The sequence below is a fragment of the Hibiscus syriacus genome, unplaced genomic scaffold (assembly GCF_006381635.1).
Source record: "Hibiscus syriacus cultivar Baekdansim isolate YM2019G1 unplaced genomic scaffold, ASM638163v2 tig00116997_pilon, whole genome shotgun sequence".
NCBI classification, from domain to species: Eukaryota; Viridiplantae; Streptophyta; class Magnoliopsida; order Malvales; family Malvaceae; genus Hibiscus; species Hibiscus syriacus.
The window spans coordinates 3,900,709-3,925,326 of NW_024063513.1; the positions used below are offsets into that span (position 1 = coordinate 3,900,709).

General features: G+C 35.7%; 1 pseudogene; it reads right to left on the reverse strand.

Annotated features, from left to right (window-relative positions):
• Positions 1-9,812: 9,812 nt before the first annotated feature.
• LOC120194332 lies at positions 9,813-15,032 on the reverse strand (annotated as a pseudogene).
• Positions 15,033-24,618: the final 9,586 nt, after the last annotated feature.

The window sequence follows — 24,618 nt, forward strand, 5'->3', positions numbered from 1 at the left end:
TCTTTTAACAGTTCCCTTACCCTTGCCCAAAATAGTGGTTTTAACCAACACCATTAAAATGTGGTGGCATTGACCTACAAAAGGTGATGATATGCAAACAAAGGTTAGGACTGCGCTGGTGGAGAGGAAGAATTAACATTTTTTAAGGTAAGAAACGAACAGTTTAATGATCGTGTGAACTGTTTTTTGGCCCTTGGGGCTGAGCTTTTTACCAAATATCCTTGGGTCATGTTGTGTCGACTCGAGCCTGATGTTGAACAAACGGGGCTGTGTTGAGCGATGTGGGAGGTGGTATCTCTGCTGATCTGAAGTGGATCATATGAATGGGGAGAAGATTGAGGCTTGTCGATTGGAGGTTCAGCAAGCTTTGGGATCATACTTCTATGTTTCAATCCAATGAAGCAAGCAAAATAAGAAAGAAAGATTCCTACCCACATTGATGAAATCGATAAAATGTCCCAAAAAAAAGAAGAAAAGAAACCTTAATTAAAGATTTAAAAAAATATAGCATACGGGTAGAATCGGCTTAATTAGTATTTAGTATTTTAATATTTATTTTTATTTAATTATTATTGAATCAATTAAATAATTTAACTAATTCTATCATCAATCTTATTGTTAGAAGAGTAGAAAAATTACAGATAACATATTCGGCTAATGCTTTTTCATACTCGTGTTTTTATCATTGGAATTTAACAAATAAAAGAATTCTATTTATCAACTAATTCATTAAACCGAAATAGTACATAGTCTTCCACTAATAGTAATTTATGGCATTAAATAAACTAAAATATCACATGGTGAGTCCACATTGCTTTATGAACATAATCTTTGCTATATTCCAACGGATTTTAAAATATGAGCTCCTTTGTATTAAAAAAAACAACTAATTTTTTTTTTTTGCATGATAACAACTAATATTTGACAATTCTTGATGTGACTAGTCGTGTCTATTATAATTTGAACCCAATTTGCTAATATTCAAACAGCAGAGAGGGGTTGCCCCACTTCCTAAATTTAAAGTAGTCGTTTTTTGACCAAGTTTCTCAACCACCAAATTTGTCAAAGTTCATATGTGGAGAAAAAAGGAAAACACAATTTGCATAAAAAGACACACCTGGTAGGGATGGGATACTCAGGGAAGAGCTTAGCCAGAATCTCCACCACCTCTCCACGATGGAGGACGCTCTCGGCGTAGAGGTATCGGCCGGAGGCAGAAGGATTCTCGAAGACAATAATGTATGCTAAGGCAACATCCCTGACGTGAACATAGGCTTCAACTGAATTGGCGTAGGTCTTAGCGGAGCCGGTTAAGTACTTGAGGATGTGAACAGTGCTGGCATTCACATTTGATTGCAACAATGGACCCAACACCAAAACTGGACCCAGGCTGCCTGCTCTGCCACTGCCTTCCCATAACTACCAATTCTGCAATTTGTATACCATACATGTACCCATCATTCATTCGTTCATTTATTTCAGTAATTGTAAACATAATAATGTTATCACTTTATCAATTGCAAAAAAAGGTAAAAAAGAAAATGTAAAATATACCGAAAGAAGGAGTTTTGTGAAATGCTCAGTGCGGTATCTTTAATATAAAGTTAAAATAAGATGTTTTCGATTTTATTATTATTTAAATAATAAAACCAGTAAAAATGACCGAAAATATTATTGGGCGCTAAAAAATAATCGATTTTATTATTATTGAGCGTTTTAATCGAATTTAAAAAAAATGACCATAAACATCATTAAGAGCTAAAAAATGACTGGAAATATTACTATACGCTAAAAAATGACTAAAAATGTAAAAAAAAATATTTTAAGTAAAAATAATAATATTATTATCAATAAATTTTTTTACCTATTTTATTATTTACACAGTAACAAAATCAATAACGCTTTATTTTAATTTTATATTAAAGTGACAGTTATACTAGGCACTTTGACATTTACATGATACATTAACTCAGGTTATAGACCAGGCTAGAGCAGATTGAGTTGGGTTACTGTTCTCAATTTTCCAGAAACGTACATGAAAGTTCCCAGTCAACGATCAGGTCAGTTCAAATTGTCTATTCCTAACCATTTGTGTTATAATTTTTTAATAAGAATAATTATGTGTTTTTTTTTAAACATTCTATGTTTTATAATATATTTATTTTACAAATTATCTTTCTTTCTTTTTTGTTAGATTTGACATCGCCTGATCAAAATAAAATTTATTTGTTATTATGATGATCTTCTCTGCTTTAGACTATTGGATTGATTTGGATAAGCGTTTTGTGTTCGTAGATAGTTTTCTCACGTCTAGAGATGGGCATAGAATCCGAACCCGACGGGTTCCGACCCGATTGGGTCGAATTTTTTTAAAAAAAATTTGGGTTCAGGTCAGACTTTATATTAAAATATTTAGAGTTGGGTCCGAGTCAGGTTTAGGATAAAATAATTCTACTTGACCCGACCCGACCCGAATAGTTAATGCATAATTATTATTATTATTTTACTTTTTTTACTTTCCTATTCCTACCCTAGTCGACAACTTTCATAGTTCCCGAGAGAGTTTAATACAATTGACAAGCATCATATTAAGACGTGGCTCCTAACGATTATTTTAGCTATTTTTTTAATTTCTTTTAATGCTTTTTTCACGCTTTTTCCTTCATTTTTTATTTTAGTCAAAATACGGGACAAAGCGTGATATTAGAGTGTGGCTTCTAACGATTATTTTAAGTATTTTTTATATTTTAAATTAAAAAATTGGTGGGTTTTATTAAATAAAAAATTAAATCGGGTTGGGTCGGGTTTTTTTAATTGTCTATCGGAGCGGGTGAAATTATAATTTCGTCGGGTCGGGTTACTGGTGGAGTACCCTTTCTTCTTGGGTCGGGTCGGGTGGTCCAAAAACCCGACCCATGCCCATCCCTACTCACGTTGCTTTACTCTGATTTGTGATTTGTCAGTGGTCTTTCAGTACCTTCATCCTTTTTGTGGTTCGTTTACTGATGCAGTTAGATTTGTTCGTATCTTTATTTTATTCGAGTTTTTTCGTTAGGTTTTTTGACATTTTCTTTTTTGGTTATTATGTGATCTAGGTGACTAGTTTTTATCTCAATGTTAATAGGAAAATGTCATAGTTATATTTAAGATTTATAGTTATGTTTGTAAATCTTTATTGTAATTTTATATATTTTCTATTTTTAATAAAATTAGTCAATTTCTAAAAAAAATGATGTATTTGGTAAGCTATTATTTTTAAAAGTGATGTATTTGGTAAGGTATTATTATTATTATATAGTGTAATTTAAAGGTTATATTACATTTTCCGTTTTTGCTTGTTGTATATCCTCATCTAAATTTGATGGATTAGGTTTGATTACATAACGATAACTATACACAACTGTATAAAAAGATAAGTAAATACAATTTAAAAAACAACATAAATATAGTATATTAATTTTTTTAAAATATGCATTATTAATATATTTTAAATTTTATATATTTGCATATAATATAATAAAGTATACAATAAATCAAAAATATATATATAGATAATTTTATTATCCGACACGTCAATAATTTTTTTATTACAATGTGAGTCTTTCTTTTATATATTTAGATAAATTAGACGCATTTCTATCAATTTCATATATTTTTGCATTATGATTTTTTTTATAATTTTTTATATTTATATAAATATAAATATTTTTGTATTATTTAAATCTATAACACTCTATTTTGTCCTATCATGTCATTTCAGATATTTTATTTAATGATTTTTCATGTATTTAATCATATATAAAAAAAATCAATCTGAAACAGGGGCAAAAATGTCAGAATAATGCATGTGGGGAATATTTTTCCCCCAACTAATGCCCTTTGCCTATTATTTCCCCAAATGGGGTGAAATATACAGTGCTTAATGTGGTTCTTTGGAAAGCTCGGCGTCTTTAGGCTGTCGTCGTCTTCAACTTGGATATCCCGGCGTCTTCAGCAGATGTGGAAGCGTGGGAGCTGTGCATGATCTCTCGGCGTCTTCAGTTGGATTCTTCATAGGAACTCTCGGCGTCTTCAGTGCTGTGCATGGGACTGGACGTGAGAATCACGGGTTCTGCAAGGAGAGAGCACGGGTTCTGCAAGGAGAAATCACGGGTCCTGGGTCCTGCAAGGCTGCACGTCTGCATGTGGGGGTCCTGCACGTCTGCATGTGGGGGGCATGCAACTGTTGGATTTCTCGGCGTCTTCTTTACATTTAGGTAAGGATTTCTCGGCGTCTTTGCATGGAAAGCTGGATAGCTCGGCGTCTTCTTAACAAATAAATATGGATGAGTTACGAATGTGTTTATAAGAGATGCTCGGGCTGAGGCTGAGGCAATGTGAGAGTTTGGGGCTGAGGCAATTCACAATTACAGAAGCAGTGAGAGCTTGAGAGGGAGATTGATCAGCAGTAAGATCACAAAGCATAGCCTGAGGTAATTTAAACTCAAGCCCTATATCTCATTTGATTCTTATTTTAAAGGTTTAGGGTTTCATATTGATCTCATAATTTTAGTTTCATAAGTTTATTAATTTTGTGATTATATGTTGTTACACTCTGAAATAATAATTTATATGTTGTTACATAATTTGAAATAAGGTTGGGACCATTTTGGAACATTGTAAAGTTTTAGGGACCATTTTGTAAAATTTAAGGAATTTAAGGAATAAGAGTAAATTATTAAAAGTTTCTATACTACGCTGGAATTTAGTATTAGTATGCTTAATTGGTTAAATTAGAAAGAATTTAAAATTTATGGATTAAATTGCTAACTTTGAAAATGTTGAGAACCAAATAGTAATTAGGGATCGTTTTGCAAAATTTGAGGAATTTAAGAAATTAGAGTAAATTATAAAAAGTTGGTATACTATGCTTGAATTTAGTATTAATATGCTTAATTGGTTAAATTTGAAAGAATTTATAAATTTAGTGATTAAATTGCAAAGTTTGAAAATGTTGAGAAGCAAATAGTAATTAGGGATCATTTTATATTTGATGTTTATTTTTTATTAAAGTAGATAACATGCAATTGATTATTTGAATAAAACAATGTAATAATTGAGTGTAATATTTAATTTTTTTTTGTCTAGATTTGTTGAAACATGGCCGAAGAAAATGTTCTTTTGAGGCTAGATGGTCGACACATTTCGAGTAATTTGGGAGAACTGGTAATATGATCGACTTATTTTTTTATTTGAGAACGGTGTATTAATTCTAATTACAATGACTACTAAATTGCAGGATGACGAACAACGAGTCCTTCGTCCTCGACTTATCAACTGTGAGATGCCAGATCAACGTATTGTTGATAATTTGAAAACAGTGGGTTTTTATGATGTTGCTTTTGTAAGAGAATTTCGGTTGATCCCCGGTTTGATAAGTGCATTAATTGAAAGGTGGAGACCAGAGACTCATACTTTTCATCTTCCATGTGGTGAATGTACGATCACTTTGGAGGATGTGGCTTTACAACTAGGGGTTCCTACAAATGGAATGGCAGTGGTTGGAAATACAGATCTTGACATGTTTGCAATATGTGAGCGTTACCTTGGGAAGGTACCAGACAAAGATGTAGCAAAAGGGTCACGGCTGAGATTATCATGGTTGGCAAATGAGTTTAAGCTCGATCCACAATGTAGTGAGCGAGACATTATATATGCAACTCGAGCATATATATTACGTTTGATCGGCGGAATCTTGATGCCAGATAAATCCAGTAATCTTGTCCATATACAATATCTTCCGTTTTTGGAGAACTTCTTTATGACCCGTCAATATAGTTGGGGATCAGCAATATTGGCATTCTTGTATCGCGAGATGTGCAAGGCATCATTAATTGTTAATGATGCGTACACGACTGAAATCGGCGGATGCACGATGTTATTACAATCGTGGGCGTGGTACAGAATTCCATGGTTAACACCGATTAGCCGAACTGCAGTTGACTTTCCTCTTGCCGGAAGGTAATTTTATTGATTTAAAATATTTTATCTTTAATTAAATAAAAATATTTTGTAAATGAAAAATAATTACAAAATTTTATTTTGATTGGTATACAGATGGAGGCATAAAATAGAAAGAACGGGGTTGGCGCACAACAACGTGAAAGAGTTTAGGTTTAAGATTGACATCAAATGCAAAGTTGAGGTATATATAAAATTAATAAGTGAATTTATTTTTTATTATGTTTATATTATAATATTGTTATTTATTAATTTGTTGATTTTTATAATTATTTAATTAAATAATAACTATATAATTTTATTTTATAGTTTATTTGGAGGCCGTACCATGATCAAGAAATTATGTCGTGCGTACCGCAACATGTCTGGGAGGGTTGTGAATATTGGTGTGCTGTTACACCATTGATCCATTTCATGTTTGTGGAGTTCCAATTTGCCGATAGAGTGTTGAGGCAGTTCGGCTTCCACCAACATATTCCAGTCATTCCAGAGAATCATGATGCTCTCCATCGATTAGATGGGTGGGGTAGGGTCGGTGAGGATTGGTCGGTGAGGCATGCTAACCATATCAATCATTGGAACAACAGGGGTTCATACTTGCCAACGCTCACTCCCATACAACCAGATGACTTTGACTTCAAGAGTTCGGATTACCTGAATTATTTTTGGGAACATGGAAAGCCGTTCTTGACAACGATCAGAGAAAGGCGACAATTTATAGAGTATACCAAAAAATTCGGTAAACCCGAGAAACCAAGAAGGACTGGGAGTGGGAGTGGGAGTTCTTCTCACCGTGGAGCAGAACAAGAGACAATGGATAATATCCCACCAGAATCTTTTGATCACACAAGATCATTTAGTCAAATGGTTGGTGATTCTGGTGTTACGCCCTACACTCCTCAGCATGTTCCTCATCAATCACTCATGTTCCCTCCTATGTTTGGGGCAACAAATGATTTTGATCAGATGACATCTATGATCACAAGTACGAGTGTTTGTCCTCAGATGGGAGAGCATAGTGGTGGTGGGCATGTATTTACAACACCAGAACCTATGCCCTCGATGAATGAGCAGGTTGGTTATGCTGAACAAACTCCTGAACAAGTGCAACGACAACAACGAAACCGACGTGGGCCTCGACATTATTACTCAACAACACCCCGACACCGACAAGAGTTGTAATCCTTATTTTAATTATTTGTATCAAATTAAAGTAATTGAATCGAATATATTTACTATTATTATATCAGTAAATATAAATCATTAAAGTCAAGTAATTATTATTAAATCATTAAAATTAAATCATTAAAATTAAGTAATTATTATTAAATTATTAAAATTAAATCATTAAAGTAATTATTATTAAATCATTAAATCATTAAATCATTAAATCATTAAATCATTAAAATAATTATTATTAAATCATTAAATCATTAAATCATTAAAGTAATTATTATTAAATCATTAAAGTTAAATCATTAAAGTAATTATTATTAAATCATTAAATCATTAAATCATTAAATCATTAAATCATTAAAGTAATTATTATTAAATCATTAAATCATTAAATCATTAAAGTAATTATTATTAAATCATTAAATCATTAAATCATTAAATCATTAAAATAATTATTATTAAATCATTAAATCATTAAAGTATTTATTATTAAATCATTAAAGTTAAATCATTAAAGTATTTATTATTAAATTATTAAAATTAAATCATTAAAGTAATTATTATTAAATCATTAAATCATTAAATCATTAAATCATTAAAATAATTATTATTAAATCATTAAATCATTAAATCATTAAAGTAATTATTATTAAATCATTAAAGTTAAATCATTAAAGTAATTATTATTAAATCATTGGATTTTGTTCAACCAAAACCTTCACATATTGACAAATTACATCGGAGTCCAGTAGTCGGTGGTCTTGTTCGATAGAGTTTTGCAAACATGTGTGTGGACCATTGTACCTTGTGATGACCCAAGCATCTTGCCTATGCATTTTGGACACTCTGATCAACCATTTACACTCGGGCCCATATTTAACACACTTTGCGTACAAAGTTTTCTGGTTGGACTCTGCAGTCTTGCAATCTACATGGCCTCTTATGCAATACTCTTTAATCGCTAGTGTAGCTTCTTTTTTTCCTCTGTATTGCTTCCCAACTGCTAATTCACCAGAGTTATCGGACAATTCAATCATATAGCCTGAAGTTAAATGTGGCATCTCCGGGAATTCAGGTGCCCTCATTGCTTCATAATCAATCTCCTGCATGTGAGGGGTAGGTTGATACGATGTCGAATATTCATCAATATTGATATCAGCTTCATCACCATGGAACATGGCATCATCCTCAGCCAAAAGAGGTTCCTCAGTTTCTTCATCTTCACTGGAATCTTCAAGTATTTCTTCCCAGCGGTTTTCAGCATCATACTCTGCGGCTCCAGATGTTCCACCAACTTCATTTGCGCTTTCCAACATCGCCACAAAGTTGTTCATCGACCTATATGTTGGGTTATCGAAATGACTCTCGAAACCCATTTGAGATGAAGTTTCAACCGCATTTATTGATGACCCAGGCACATTAGATATATTACACAACTCAACAAATAACTCAATAATTGGAATATTTGTTGAGTCATGTAATTCAACCATAGTTATAATATCATCGTCTTCTTCAAGTGGTACTGCAGCATACCTGACCGGATTGGGACATACCATAAATCTGTACCTCAAACCATCAACTTTAGCACGTATTTTTCTTTCTATCCTCTCCTTGATCTCTGCAAATGTGATGTCCCTTTTAAACATCATATTTATAGGTGTTTCAGACTGAAAAATAACTCCGACCTCATTTTCCATCATATGTCCATTGTAATGGACAATCGTGAAAAATTTGTTGCTCATTTCTCTACACGTAAAAATATAGATATTCAGAATAAATTACATTAATAATGTAATGAAAATTAATTATTTACACAACTATAAATAATAAATATAAATTATGTTAACAATTGTTTTATAAAAATAATACTTAAATACATTATTATTACGGTAAAAATATCAGGATTACATAATGGGAATTTTTTTCCCACTAAATCAAAATAAAAATTCTAATAATTATTATATAAAAATACAACTAAAAATTACACGAAAATTTAAATTAACAATAATACTCAAACTTAAATTTTCTGTATACCTAATCATCAAACTTACATTTTCTAATTTTAAATTATCATTAGTACTCTAAATTACATTACTATGGTCTCATGAACAAAATTTAAATGTATCATTCTCCTAACATATATGAGCATTCTTTCAACACGAAAAAAACAGAGTTCGCATGGGAAACGAGAAAGAACTTACGTGTTTTTGAACGACGTTAAACCAAAGCTCGAAAAATTACCGAACCAACAAAAATCTCCAATATCACTTCAAGCAGCAGCTTCAATTGAATCTAATGCAAAAAAAAAAATCCCTCACTTGCTTCTGTAAGTTAAAACCAACTGCATGCAATGAAATACAATACCCACCCCTATTTTATAACAAGTAATTGAAGACTTCGAGTAAATTATTAATCTCACGCTTCAGACGAATCTCACGTTTAAGACGAATCTCACGCTTCGGACACAAAGAAGACAGGCGCATGCAGAACGAATCTCGGAAGAAGAAGACGCCGAGATATCACGACCACCTGCAACCAAATATTCTCCATGTATAGCTTAAGACGCCGGGAAATCGAACGCCCCTGTAACCCTATTAACTAAAGACGCCGAGCACTCCTATTATTATATTCAACTGTTAAATCAACTCTGCATGCATGCAGAGATGAAGACGTTCAGCCCCCAGAATGCATGCACGAGCATTCCCATCAGACGACAGGTGAAGACGCCGAGAGATCCACCTTGGCATTCCTTGTAGCATGCAGAAGACGCCGAGATATCCCACAGGCCAATTGCTTGAAGACGCCGAGCATTCCCATAGTTTCATAACCCTAAAGACGCCGAGAAAGCAATCATCGAAAAATTAACCCTAAAGACGCCGAGCTTTCCAAAGAACCACATTAAGCACTGTATATTTCACCCCATTTGGGGAAATAATAGGCAAAGGGCATTAGTTGGGGAAAAAATATTCCCCACATGCATTATTCTGGCATTTTTGCCATGAAACAGGTCGCGTGATGCAATCTAACGGTATAGGTATAGGTATAGGTTGGGTTTATTTATTTGTTTTTAGCAACTTCGTCTATTTCTATTTGCCTCAATTATAACTGTGAGTAAAACTCGATTCGATTTAAAATTTAATTTTTTTCAACTTAATTCGACTAAAATGTTTCACTCGAATTGATTCCGAGTTGCAATTTCATAAATATGATTCGACTCGAAAAAATTTAAAGTTCAAATCGAGTTGTAAAATACAACTCAAATAACTCGAAACTTTTAGTAATTAGTAAATTTATTTTTCAAGTTTGAATAGAGTCCTTAAACTTTGTATGATATATGTATATTATATATGAAAAAATACGAAGAAATATATTTATATTGTATATATAGTTATAGAAAGTCACTTAATTGAAATATTATAATATTATAAATATTTACTATTAAATTTAAACAGAAACTCGGAAAATCGACTCGACTTGAAAAAATTCAAGTCAACTCTAAGTTATAAACTAGGACTCGTCAACTCAAATAATTCAAAAAAATTTGACTCGACTCGATCAAATGCTCACCCCTACTCAACTCGATAAAATTTCTTCATTTAATATTATCTTTTAAGAAAAATCATTTAATATTATTATCTTCAAAGAATCATCAAATAATATCAATGAATAAAAAAATGTTATTTAAAAAACATTAAACAATTATATCAATAAAATATGTATTATTAATAACTAAAATAAATTATAAATAAATATTATTTTATAATCATAGTATATTATTTAAAAATCTTTGTATATATATAAAAAGAGAAGATGGTGTTTGTCGGTCATGCATACTGGCATGTGACTCCACTTTAGCCGGCTTTCTGTTAAGGACGAGTAATTTTTTTTTTTGAAGGAAATGAGAACAAGAAATTTCATAATAAGCGAACGGGATATTTTATTTCATAAAAGTAGGATCATCAAGGGGATAAATTTCAAAAAAAAAAAATCATCTTACTTAATATTTAATTGAATATATATATATATATGAATTTTTTAGATAATAAAATAAAGGGGGACAAAAGTTAAACTTGTCGTACAGAACAAAATATTCGTGAATGTAATCTTATATCTATTTTTTCTTCACTTAATTTTTATATATCACACCTTCTCGTACGTCTTATATACATAATAAAAATATATAAAATAAATATTTAAAAAAAGATTTTGATAATATTTGTGTTGTATGTATTGTTTGATTTTAAAAAAAATTATATTTTTATTGTATTTGAAGTCATTTACGATGTATTTTGAATATTATGTAATAATCTTATTTTATAAATTTCCCAATTTATGTTAGATTTTTATTTTAATTAATCATTTTCAGAATCGCGATGACCTCTTACTTTTTAAACGTAACAGTTGAAATAATATCACATATAAAATAAGAGTTTCGAGGACATATATTTAATACTTTCTTTCATTAAAAGATTTTGGTTTGTTAGAGACACACAAATGTATACATGAGATTATTTTTAACTCTTAAAGTCCTAAGTTTGAGCATTATTTATATATGAGTATAAGCGTTTAATATCAAATAATTGAAAATTTTTGAATAATTATAATTTTTATATTTATAATGAATCACGTGACAAAATAAAGATCACCATCTCCACCCAATTGACATCTCATCCAAAAGTCTATATAGAAAAAGCCTGGATTATGTCACAAGCGAAGGTCAAATAAACACAACAATCACCGGAATCCATGATAGATGAATGAGGAAACATTAATGATGCAAACTTTTGCCTCAAGTCCGCTTGCGCTTAGCAGCTGCTGTTTTGATATTCTTAACAATATAGGCAAACCACTAGGATTATATTCATTTAGTTCTTTCAAAGCTGTCACCACGGCCGTGTAAACCTCTTCACCATAATCCTGCTTTAGATCTTTTAGTTTCTGGTCGTCTTCGTTTAGGATTTCCTGCACAATGCACAAGATTAATGAGCTCAGTCATTCCTCTATTTTCATTCTTAACGGCAACATCCCTCTCTCACAAGGGAGCTCCAACATAAAGGATAAAGAAAACTTTGAATATCAAAGACGTAAGCTTAAAATAGCTAATTTGCAAAAGTACCCATTAAAACCTTTTGCTGAAAATAAGGTACAATCAATGAAAGAGGCCATCTATAAGTAATCCCTAATTCACTGCAGTTGGGATGAAATATAGCAAAGGCTCTAGAGCATTTACAATTTCTGATAACATTAGGCAGATCCATAGGAATATTATCTATTATTTTCTAATTCTTTCTCCGCCTGACACCAGAAATTAAACAAGCACAAAGAATATAATTCCATGAACAATTTGATACAGGGCCCAAGACCAATCAAAATATAATCGATGACCATTTTACTTAGGTTGTTATATATACCTTATGATTCCCTCCCTCTGTTATAACTTTGAATGGATGCCATTCTGAATTCTTTACATTCTCCTGCCACGACGAGCATAGAGTAGTGGCCTGAATTTCTGCTTCATCTGGAGGGAATCGCGACTTACAGGCATCGTGAAACGGCTTCAGTTCAAGCTCGCCCATTCTCTTTAATCCGATAGTCGTGCGAACACTCAACAACTCGTGCATACTCTACAAACAAGAAAAATGAATATTTGTTTAACGAGCAGTTGCATGAGTCTACGCAGTACTCCAAGGTTTGGGCAACTTTACCTGAATCAGCACTTTCCTTGCATCCTGTAGCTCATCATTGCTTGGACGCTCTTTCGTTATAAGAACTTGGTTTGTCGATTCCAAATCTTTCATGTCATCTTCCTTATCTCGCAACTCATTCGCCATCTCTTTCATCTTCTCCTGCGTAGCTGCATCATGTTGTCGAAGATGCTTCATCACTTGCAGCTTGCCTCTCAAGTCTTCAATTTCCATTTCCAACTTCTGCTTTGCATCTATCTGTTTTTCCAACTGAAGTATCTTTTTCAGGGCCTCTTCTTTCTCCCTCTGGAAATTTAAAAAACCCATCAACAGAACACAAGAAGTCAAACCAAAAAAAATTAGTATTGCTAATAAGTTACTAAGTGCACCACCTTCTGCTCTTCAACCAGTCTTAACACATTTTCATCAGCTTTTTTTCTTCTCCAAGGATGCAAGTTGGAGTGCATCATTTCTTTCATTGTTCTGGAAAGATGAAAGAAAATGTCAGTGACAGGTGCATATCCATATATAATGAACTAATTATCTCCCGGAGCAGTTTAGACAATTTCACCAATTTAACCTTAACATTATTAAGCCAGCAGCAGCTTTTGACACTAAAATTAAAAGCTATTCATATTACTGTCAATAAAAAGTGTTGGATCTTAATTTTATTAGGTCAAAGCAACAAAATTCTAAGCCATGATAATCAATGGGTCTTTAGCCGTAAAAGAAATTTTTTATTTATGACGCTTGTGAAATACGGAAGACAACCCCATACGGAGAGCTAACATTTAATAGCGGGAGATAAACAGAAGAAAAGTTAATTTGGTTACTACGACAGTTAAATGACCAAGTAGGTTTTACTAAATGTGAAGACTAGCTGCTTATAGCAAGGAAAGACGGATAACCTTTTTCTTCTCTTCATCGAGCTTTTGCTTCTCGCGCTCGGTAAGTGTCTCACGCTTGTTCAGTTCTCTGGTCCAATTGTCAATTTTCCTTTTCTTTGTTTCCAGTTCAGAATTCAGCTTTTCCTGTTCTTCCAAGATCCTTCGAACATTGTCGCGAGCAAGCCGCTGCATCTTCCTCGTCTCTAATGAACAATAAAACAAAAAATGGCCTAAACCATACAAAATTCTGATTTTATAATAATAATAGGTTAACTGAGTTCATGAATGTCTTTCAGAAGGGGAAAAGTACTCGGATGTATTGTTTATTGGTACATGGACATTAGTTTGACAAAGCATTCGGAGATTCGAATGAAATCTTAAATCCAGTATGTAAGAATAAAACATTGAAGACATGGTCCAGTTTATTACATCATGGAGACAAGGCATTTGAAAGAGACGCATGACACATTGTTTAGAAAAACATGGCATCATTTTCACATTCTGAAGTGTCTATATAGAGGGCATATACAACCAACTAAATATATGAAATACAAGCATGTATATTGAAAAAGACAATCAGGACAACTTGAAGAAACTAGAACAGACCTTCAATAAAGGCAAGGTGAAGTCTTTCTTTCTCTTCAAGCATAGATATTAGAACCAAGCTGTCCTTGTTGGTCATTCCAATGCTCCTTACTGTGCCGCTCTGATTCAAAATCCTCCTCAAATTCAGTTGCATTCACATAGCCAGTCCAATCACTATTGAACATTAGTATGGCTTGTCCAGTCAGGTCTACCTCATTCCAGAAGCAATGAACATCTAAAGGTTTGTATTTAACAAACCTCCTCAGCCAGTAGCCTTTATCATGATAGGCATCTATAGTCTGCAACCATGTTCATGATGATTCCCATCCAAGGGCAGACATAAACTTCAGTTTGCTCTGGAGTCTGGTTCAAAACTTGTGTTATAGTTGGAAGTGAAGTCTCGTCTACTTCACCAGCTAGGTCAACTTCCAAATACTTTGCCAAGGCCAGGTGGTATGCCTTCTGTTTAGCACTTATGTTGGCAGATCCTTTGCCCACACCGGAAGCATGTTGAAGCAGGTCCTTGAACTTGTAGTCTTGTTTCTTCTTCCCAGCACAATAAGGGCATCTTAAGCTACCATTTAAGGCCTTTACTTTGTACTTCCCAGACCTTAGCTCCTCGTATGGCTTTTCCATGTACTCATTGATCTCAGAATCACTAAAATCTGACTCATCACCAGAGCTGCTGTCCATCTTATCAGTCTACATATTAAACAAATGCTAATAATAACAAAGCTGAAATCACCGTTAATTTAATTTTGAAACAATAAAATACCAAAACGATTATAGAAAGCCTTAAGCGTCAAAATGTCAAACTAAATCATTGATGAATGGATCTCTCTCCAATTTGCTAGCTAGTTTTCAATCAAGTGAGAGCAACATACAAGTAAAAGCCCAATAAAATCATTTAAAAATTGAAAATTTTCAAAAAATCAGGGGATAAATCAACCATTATTTGGAGAACATTGAAAGATTAAAGGAACTGAGAACGTATTCCTAAGCTGTAAATCCAGTATTGTCTAGACTTCAAAAACATGCAATTATTCAGTTGATATTAAACATGCAATATTGACTAGAGTTTGGAGGGAATTTAAAGATTTAATATTGTTTTGGATTAATTTCTTTGGAAATTTAATATTGTTCAATATTAATTTATATATAAATTTCAAATTTATAACTTTTCTACAATGTTGTTAATGACAATGGTCAAAATATTGTAAGATGAGAAGAAGAAAAAAGGCATAGAATTCAATACCCTTTTGTCTCATTAATGTTACAATCATGGATGCTAAATGCAAACACGAACTACGAGGACAGTGTCACTTGAAAAAACAGCCAATAATCGTTGCATTCATCGGCTTTGTTGTCATGATAGTTTTACTATACATCGGTCACATCTCGGGAGCACATCTCAACCCAGCCGCGCCATTGCTGCGCTCAAACACTTCCTGGGAAACATGTACACGGTTAAACCTACAGTAACCACCGGTATCTAATCTTTTCATCGACTAATTTAGATCGGGTATTGCAGAGATAATGACAATCCTTCCAATCCTGTTTACTCAATTTGCAATCGTCAGGATTCGAATTAAGGGATCTAGTGCCTTATCCCATAGACTAATTGATTGTTGGTGAGATTTAATTATATTGTTTATATATTTTATTTCATAATTTTCAAGAGAAGAGAGTTAATGAAGATGTTTGGCAAATGGCAAGCTCAATCTCTAAAGCATTGAAAAAAAAAAACTAAAAGGTAATGATAAATACAATGTTGTTTCATATAGGTGAATATAGAAGAACACTATTAAGATAAAGAAAAATGTGCATGTGGGTGAGTTGGCGGTTGGAGCGACTGTCTTGCTCAATATACTCATAATAGCCCGGCATGTTAATATTGATTTTGTTTTATTATTATTAATCGACAAAGATCTTTACAACAAGCAAAGTTCATCAGCAAAGTCTTAGTTTAGAAATATAAAAAGATCTTTTGGTCGACCCATTTATTTCAAAAAAAGCTAGAAAATATTCCAATCAGATGCCTTCTCACATCTAAGTAGACTATACACTGGTTTTTAAGATCATGATGATTTTTGTAGTTCATGCAATCACACTTCCTTTTTCGAAGATTCCAGTGTCAAGCAACTGATGAAATTGAACGAGGACCTTTTGAGATGTGGACACAAACCATTTACAGGGGCTTCAATGAATCCAATAAGAACACTAGGACCGGCCATAGCAGCAAATAACTACAAAGTTATATGGGTATATCTCACTGCCCCAACCATGGGAGCCCTTTGCGGTGCAGGAACTTATACTGCTGTCCGAGGAAGATTGTGAAAAAGTCAGCAACTATGAGGAGTTTCAGGAGGTAATTAGAATCCATTAACGACCTGCATTATTACCAGGAGACATGGCAGATGACTAGAGGGCTCAATACTCAATTTCATAATTGTATAGTACCACACTGGATATGTAACAACCCGAATATTTACAAAATAATATTTAATTGAAATTGGACGTTAATTGTGAAAAATTGGTGAAATTTAATGACTGAACTAAAATTTATAAAAAGTTATAGGCCATTTTATAAGTTGAAGGAAATTCAGGGACCAAGCCCTAAATTCCTCCAAGGAGTGTCGGCAGGCTTATAATTTAAGCGTGGTTTCTGATTGTAAATCAGAAAACACAATTGAGAATTTGCTCAATTTTCCTTCTCTCGTACCCTTACTTCTAAGCCCGATTCTGACGCCGTTCGACGTCCAATCGTAAAATTGAAACCACTGTCGTGTTCATATTCAACCATTGAACAAAACCCAGTAAATCAATTATAGCGAAACGCTGCTAAACGTCGGGAATTTACAGTCAAAGCATCGACGTTTTTTTTAGCTCTATCGCCGGGAAAATCTTAAATTCACCGCCGATCGTTGCTCTGTTTACGACACCTCCTGCACCATCGTGTTCCTTGTGTCGTTGCGAGTCCGCCGGTGTCAACCTTGTTCGCCGTTGACGGCGGCGCGTGAGGAGGTGGAGCAGTCAAAGATTCGGCCGAGTTGGAATATGAGCTCTCCGCCGTTCAAAAATTTGAACCGATCGTTGTAAGTATCTCGAAATCGCTCAAAATAATTTTTAGAAATTTTTCCGGGAATTTTCCGACACCGTGGCACTGTTCACGCGCCGCACGCGCCGCCGCAGGGAGAGTGAGCTGCTGGAAAACCGGGTTGACCAGTTTTGAACCGATTTGACCGGTCTGGACCGGTCTGACCCGACCCGTCTGACCCGACCCGACCCGACCGTTGACCCGACCCGACCGTTGACCGTTGACCGTTGACCGTTGTCCGTTGACCGTTTACTTTCTTTGACCAAAACTTAAAATGTCTTTGATCGAGCATTAAACGACCGTTAATCTTTTCCGAGTATACCTAACCTGATAGTTTTCGACGTGCCAAATCCGTTTCCGCTGTCCGTTTTGTCAAATTCGAACCCGAAGGCCTCCGAATCGACGGTCAAAGTGGTTGACTTTGACTTTGACCAAGAATCTGAATTTTCGGAAAGTCAAACTTTATGTTTTTCGACGTCCTGATTCCGATTTCGCAATCTGTTTGGCCAAATTCAGACTCGAAATCCCCCAAAATGATAGTCAAACCCGAAAAATGCTTATATACTTAAGAATTCTAGTTTTGAACAATTAATTAAGATTTGAGGCTGATAGATTATTATTGTTTGAAGGTACAAGAGACTCTCCAGATCGTTCGACAGCTCGACCCAGCTCTTCTAGATCAGTTAAACCACGTGTGCCAGTATTCACCCGTTCGAAAATTGTAGCAGAGCGTGGTGAAACCAGCAATCAGTAAATTTGCTATTTGAACCTATTGTCGAGGTGTGTTCCCTACTTATTATTGAACTGTTTTATTGGTTTTAATATGTGGTACACCGAATTCATTGGCTATTGTTTTATGGATGCACCAATTTAATGTGACAATTTATGGAATATGGCTGCTATCTAATTTTTGTTTTGAAATGGTATATGATTACCATGTTTTTGGATTTGTGGAATTTATGTCACGGTGCAATTGAATTTTGGAATTTAAATACGATGGAATAGCTCTGATCAAGCTAACTGGGCCTAATGTGACTCTTGAGGGCCCCAAGATGTTACATTAGGTCGGCTTTCCTTTGCTGTGTGCTTAGGGTAAGTTATATGGACTTATTGACTTGGGCTTAAGGATACAAGCTTCATAGCCTATCCTTAAGTCGGCTTTCTTTTTGCTATGTGCATAAAGTAAGCTATATGGAAAATAATTTTGGGAACTACTGATGGTGTACCAGAAAAGGGTTTAAACTATGATTTGCAAAAGTTAAACTCTTTTACGAATTTATGAGATTACTGGACTATGATTTGTACCTATTGTGATTTTATGGAAATGTTGGGACACACTGAGCCTAGCTCACCTTTCGAAAATGTTTTCCCCTTTCAGATACCGTTGGTTAGATACCTCGATTCGAGCACTTGGAGGATCAACATATCTCTTGAAGTATATCTGATTGTAATGTTTTTACCTTGCAAGTTGACTTTATTTTGTTGACATGGACCTTATTTTAAAGTATGGGATTTTAATATGATGACACTTTTGCTATTACTATTCGGTTTATCGTGATTTGATTTTTAAGATATGTTTTAAATTAATTTCTTACCTATTGGTATTATATTTACAAGTTGGGTTTTGATAGTATGATTTATTATAATTTCATGTCATTTATAATGTGATTTTACATTGATTTAATAACGGTTTCAGAAAAATGTCTTTAAGAATCATAATGTGATCCACTAGACTTAGTCGAAACGCATAGGCAGGGTCTAGGGGGTTACATTTATTGGTATCAGAGCTTTTGGTTTTTAACCCTCGGACTGTGTATGAGTCCACATTGAAAATACGTTTTTGAAATATTTTACAAAACAAGATACAAAGGTCATGTCACAAAGTTATTAAAATTTTTAACTGTGTTCGAGACTCCAAGTGCTTATCTAACCCTAAGTTTTATCTTCTGTAGTAATCTCGAGATCCACCAAAATGAGTGCTAGACGTGGTCGTCGAACTAGCCGTGGACGAGGTCGTGTGGCTAGATTTGCAGATCCGATTGATGATATACGAGTAGATCCCCCACCTCCGATAGGTGATCCTACTCCTATGACCCCAACGAATATGCCACCTACCGATGGTATTGGATGAGAATTTTAGTAGACAGTTTCTGCAGTTAATACAGGGAGCAGTCAGAGCTACTTGTGTTGTATCTGAGGTTCCTATTTCACAGACGTTGATTGCCAATGGAGTTAGAACTTTTGGGGGACAGATTGGTGGAGCTCCTACTGAAGCTAAGGATTGGCTCCAAGATACAGAGAGACGCATGGATCAGTTGGGATTGGACTCAACTAAGATATATCTGGGTGTTGTGGCAATGTTAGATGGTAATGCCTACACTTGGTGGGAGTCAGTGACCAGTAGTGTTCCTACCGATCGTTTGACCTGGAATTTCTTTAAGGATCGCTTTCGGAGCCGTTTTCTGGGAGAGCGTTACTTAGCTCAGAGACGACAACAGTTTCAAGACATGGTTCAGGGAGACATGACCGTTTCTGAGTATGAGATCGAGTTCTTGAAGTTGTTGAAGTATGGATCCAGTATGGTACCTACTGAGAGAGATCGATGTCGTAAATTTGCCCTTGGACTCAGATACGAGCTGCGTAGGCAAGTTGTAACCCATCAGGATGAGATATTTGATGTGCTGGTGGGTAGAGCCAAAGATGCGGAAGAGGTTGAGGTTTTAGCTACTGATAGAGAGCGTGTTGATCAAGAACGATCTAAGAAATTTTCAGGTCCTGTTGAGTCATCAGCACAGTCAGGGAAGAGGACTCGTACTTTGGCACCTCAAAGAAGCAATACACGTTTCAAGCCTGCAACATCCTCACCATTAGCTGTCAGTCGAGGCGGTTCCTCGTCGTATTATAAAGGGCCCATTTGTGAGTATTGTGGTAAACAGCACACAGGAGAGTGTCGAAAGAAGATGGGTCTTTGCTATCAGTGTGGATCTAGTGGTCATTATCGGAGGGATTGTCCTCAGCTAACTTCGTCTGAGCAGACCGCTATCCAGAATCATGTGCGATCGCAGACTACAGTACAGACCCCAATTAGAGATCGTAGTCAAGGAAAGGCTCGAGGATCAGCGTCCAGGACAGACAGTAGAGCACGACCTCAACAAAATAGAGGGCCAACAGTTTCTGAGGCTAGACAACCAGCTTTGGTTTATGCCACTAGACGTCGTGATGATAGAGATGAGCCTGAGGTTATTGTAGGTACATTTACTATTTATTCCATTCCATACTTTGCACTATTGGACAATGGTTCCACCCACTCCTATGTATCGAGCTCAGTATCTCGAAACCTTCAGATTCCGATCGAGAACACTGATAATAATGTTACAGTTACGAGTCCAGTAGGACAGGCGATATTAGTGAATAAAGTATTTCGGCGTTGTCCTCTGGAGGTTCAGGGAGAAATTTTTCTCGCTGATCTTATGGAGCTTCCTTTAGAGGAGTTTGACCTAATTCTTGGGATGGATTGGTTGACTAAACACAAGGTAAATCTGGATTGCGAGTACAAGAGAGCTACTCTGAAAACTTCTGATGGTCGGACCGTTGTGTTAATTGGTGAACGTCGCGGCTATCTCTCCAATATAATTTCAGCGATGGAAATTGATCGTATGATCCGGAAGGGATATGAAACTTTCATTGCTTGTATTTTGAACACTAAAGGTTCATTGTCCACGATCGAAGAAATTCGTACAGTTAGCGAATTTCCTGATGTTTTTCCGGAGGAGTTGCCTGGGTTACCTCCTGATAGAGAGGTAGAGTTCGAGATTGAGACTTATCCGGGATCTTCACCTATTTCTATGGCACCTTATCGCATGGCTCCAAAGGAACTTAAGGAGTTGAAGGTCCAATTGCAAGAATTATTCGATAGAGGATTTATCCGACATAGTACTTCACCATGGGGAGCTCCAGTTCTATTCGTGAAAAAGAAGGATGGGTCGCTAAGATTATGTATTGACTATCGGAAATTGAACAAGATGACGGTCAAGAATAAATACCCATTACCCAGGATTGATGACTTATTTGATCAATTGCGAGGAGCTACTGTATTCTCTAAGATTGATCTTCGTTCGGGGTATTATCAATTGAAAGTTAAAGGATCTGATGTTGCAAAAACGACCATTCGCACTAGATATGGTCATTATGAATTTTTAGTGCAGCTTTTATGGATTTGATGAATCGGGTGTTCCGACCATATTTGGATCAATTTGTGGTGGTCTTCATTGACGATATTCTGATTTATTCTCGTACTGAGGCAGAGCATGACGAGCATTTGAAGATCGTTCTGCGGACTTTGAGAGAGCATCGTCTATATGCCAAACTAAGCAAGTGTGAGTTTTGGCTTCAAGAAATGTCATTTCTGGGGCATATTATTTCTGCGCGAGGTGTTCAGGTTGATCCCAGCAAGATAGAGGCTATTATGAATTGGAAACGACCTAAGAACGTATCTGAAATCCGCAGTTTCTTGGGCTTGGCTGGTTATTATCGACGTTTTGTTGAGGGCTTCTCGATCATTGCTTCTCCTTTGACAAAGTTGTTAAGGAAGAATGTGTTGTTTGACTGGGACGAGGCACAACAGGAGAGCTTTGAGAAATTAAAGGCGGTTTTGACTCAAGCACCGGTGTTGATTCAACCAGAGTCCGGGAAGGATTTTACAGTGTATAGTGATGCTTCACATTCAGGACTTGGTTGTGTTTTAATGCAGGAAAGTAAGGTGGTGGCTTATGCATCCCGTCAGCTGCGGTCGCATGAGTGTAACTATCCTACTCACGATTTAGAGTTGGCAGCAGTAATTTTTGCCTTGAAAATTTGGAGACACTATCTTTATGGAGAGAAGTGTTACATTTTCACGGATCATAAGAGCTTAAAGTATCTTCTGACCCAGAAGGAGCTTAATTTGAGACAGCGTCGCTGGTTAGAGCTTCTAAAGGATTATGATTGTGTGATTGATTATCACCCTGGTAAAGCTAACATTGTAGCGGATGCTTTGAGTCGAAAGACGATATCGGAGTTGAGATCTTTAATGGCTAGGATGAATTTATATGACGATGGCACTTTATTAGCAGAATTGCAAGTTAAGCCAACCTTGGTTGATGAGATCAAGGCTAAGCAGCCCCTTGATAGCTCCTTGCTTTCCATCTTTGAGAAAGTAGAGCAGGGGACAAACTCAGATTACGCAATTGATCAGGATGAGGTTTTATGCTTTAAAGGTAGATATTGTGTGCCTGATGATGCTGAGTTGAGGCAGACTATCCTTACTGAGGCTCATAGTAGTCCATATGCTATGCACCCCGGAGGAGATAAGATGTACCAGAATTTGAGGGAGAGGTATCATTGGATTGGGATGAAGAAAGACATATCTAATTTTGTGGCTAGGTGTTTGACTTGTCAACAAGTTAAGGTAGAACATCAACATCCATCAGGTTTGTTACAGCCTATCAAGATTCCTGAATGGAAATGGGAACGTATTACTATGGATTTTGTTACTGGCTTGCCTATGACTCCTTCGAAAAAAGATTCAGTTTGGGCGATTGTTGACAGACTTACAAAGTCAACTCACTTCATTCCTGTGCGAGTAAATTATACTTTGGACAAGCTGACAAGATTGTATATTTCAGAGATTGTCAGATTGCATGGTGTTCCATTGTCTATTATTTTTGATCGAGATCCGAGATTTACTTCGAGATTTTGGAAGGCGCTACATACGGCTTTGGGAACAAGATTGGATTATAGCACATCCTTTCACCCACAAACTGATGGTCAATCTGAGAGAGTGATTCAGATTCTTGAGGATATGTTGCGGGGTTGCGTAATCGATTTTCATGGTAGCTGGGAGAACTTTTTGCCTTTGGCTGAATTTGCTTACAATAACAGTTATCAGACCAGCATTCGTATGGCACCCTATGAAGCACTTTATGGGCGTAAATGTCGCACTCCAATCTGTTGGACTGAGTTGCGTGATAGGAAAACGTTGGGACCTGAGTTAGTGCGAGAGACGGAGGACACAGTCAGATTGATACGTGACCGTTTGAAAGAGGCATTTGATAGGCAGAAGTCTTATGCAGATCAGAGAAGGAAAGATATACAATTTGAGGTTGGTGATCAGGTCTTCTTAAAAGTTTCACCGTGGAAGAAAGTATTGAGATTCGGGCGTAAGGGTAAATTGAGTCCACGATTTATTGGGCCGTATCGTATTCTGAAGAAAGTTGGACCTGTTGCTTATCAGCTTGAGTTGCCTTCCCACCTCAGTCGTATTCATGATGTTTTTCATGTGTCTATGTTAAGGCGATACCGTCCAGATCCAGGTCACATTATTCAGGTTGAAGAAGTAGAGCTGAGACCGGATTTGTCATATGAGGAGGAGCCCATTCAGATTTTAGAAAGAGATGAAAGAGTTCTTCGGAATAGGCGAATTCCAATGGTCAAAGTTCAGTGGAGTAATCGAGGCCCCTCAGAAGCTACTTGGGAGACATTGGAGTCAATGGAGGCTCAGTTTCCTCAACTATTCTCATAAGGTAAATTTCGAGGACGAAATTTCTTGTAGAGGGGGAGAATTGTAACAACCCGAATATTTACAAAATAATATTTAATTGAAATTAGACGTTAATTGTGAAAAATTGGTGAAATTTAATGACTGAACTAAAATTTATAAAAAGTTATAGGCCATTTTATAAGTTGAAGGAAATTCAGGGACCAAGCCCTGAATTCCTCCAAGGAGTGTCGGCAGGCTTATAATTTAAGCGTGGTTTCTGATTGTAAATCAGAAAACACAATTGAGAATTTGCTCAATTTTCCTTCTCTCGTACCCTTACTTCCAAGCCCGATTCCGACGTCGTTCGACGTCCAATCGTAAAATTGAAACCACCGTCGTGTTCATCTTCAACCATTGAACAAAACCCAGTAAATCAATTATAGCGAAACGCTGCTAAACGTCGGGAATTTACAGTCAAAGCATCGACTTTTTTTTAGCTCTATCGCCGGGAAAATCTTAAATTCACCACCGATCGTTGCTCTGTTTACGACACCTCCTACACCATCGTGTTCCTTGTGTCGTTGCGAGTCCGTCGGTGTCAACCTTGTTCGCCGTTGACGGCGGCGCGTGAGGAGGTGGAGCAGTCAAAGATTCGGCCGAGTTGGAATATGA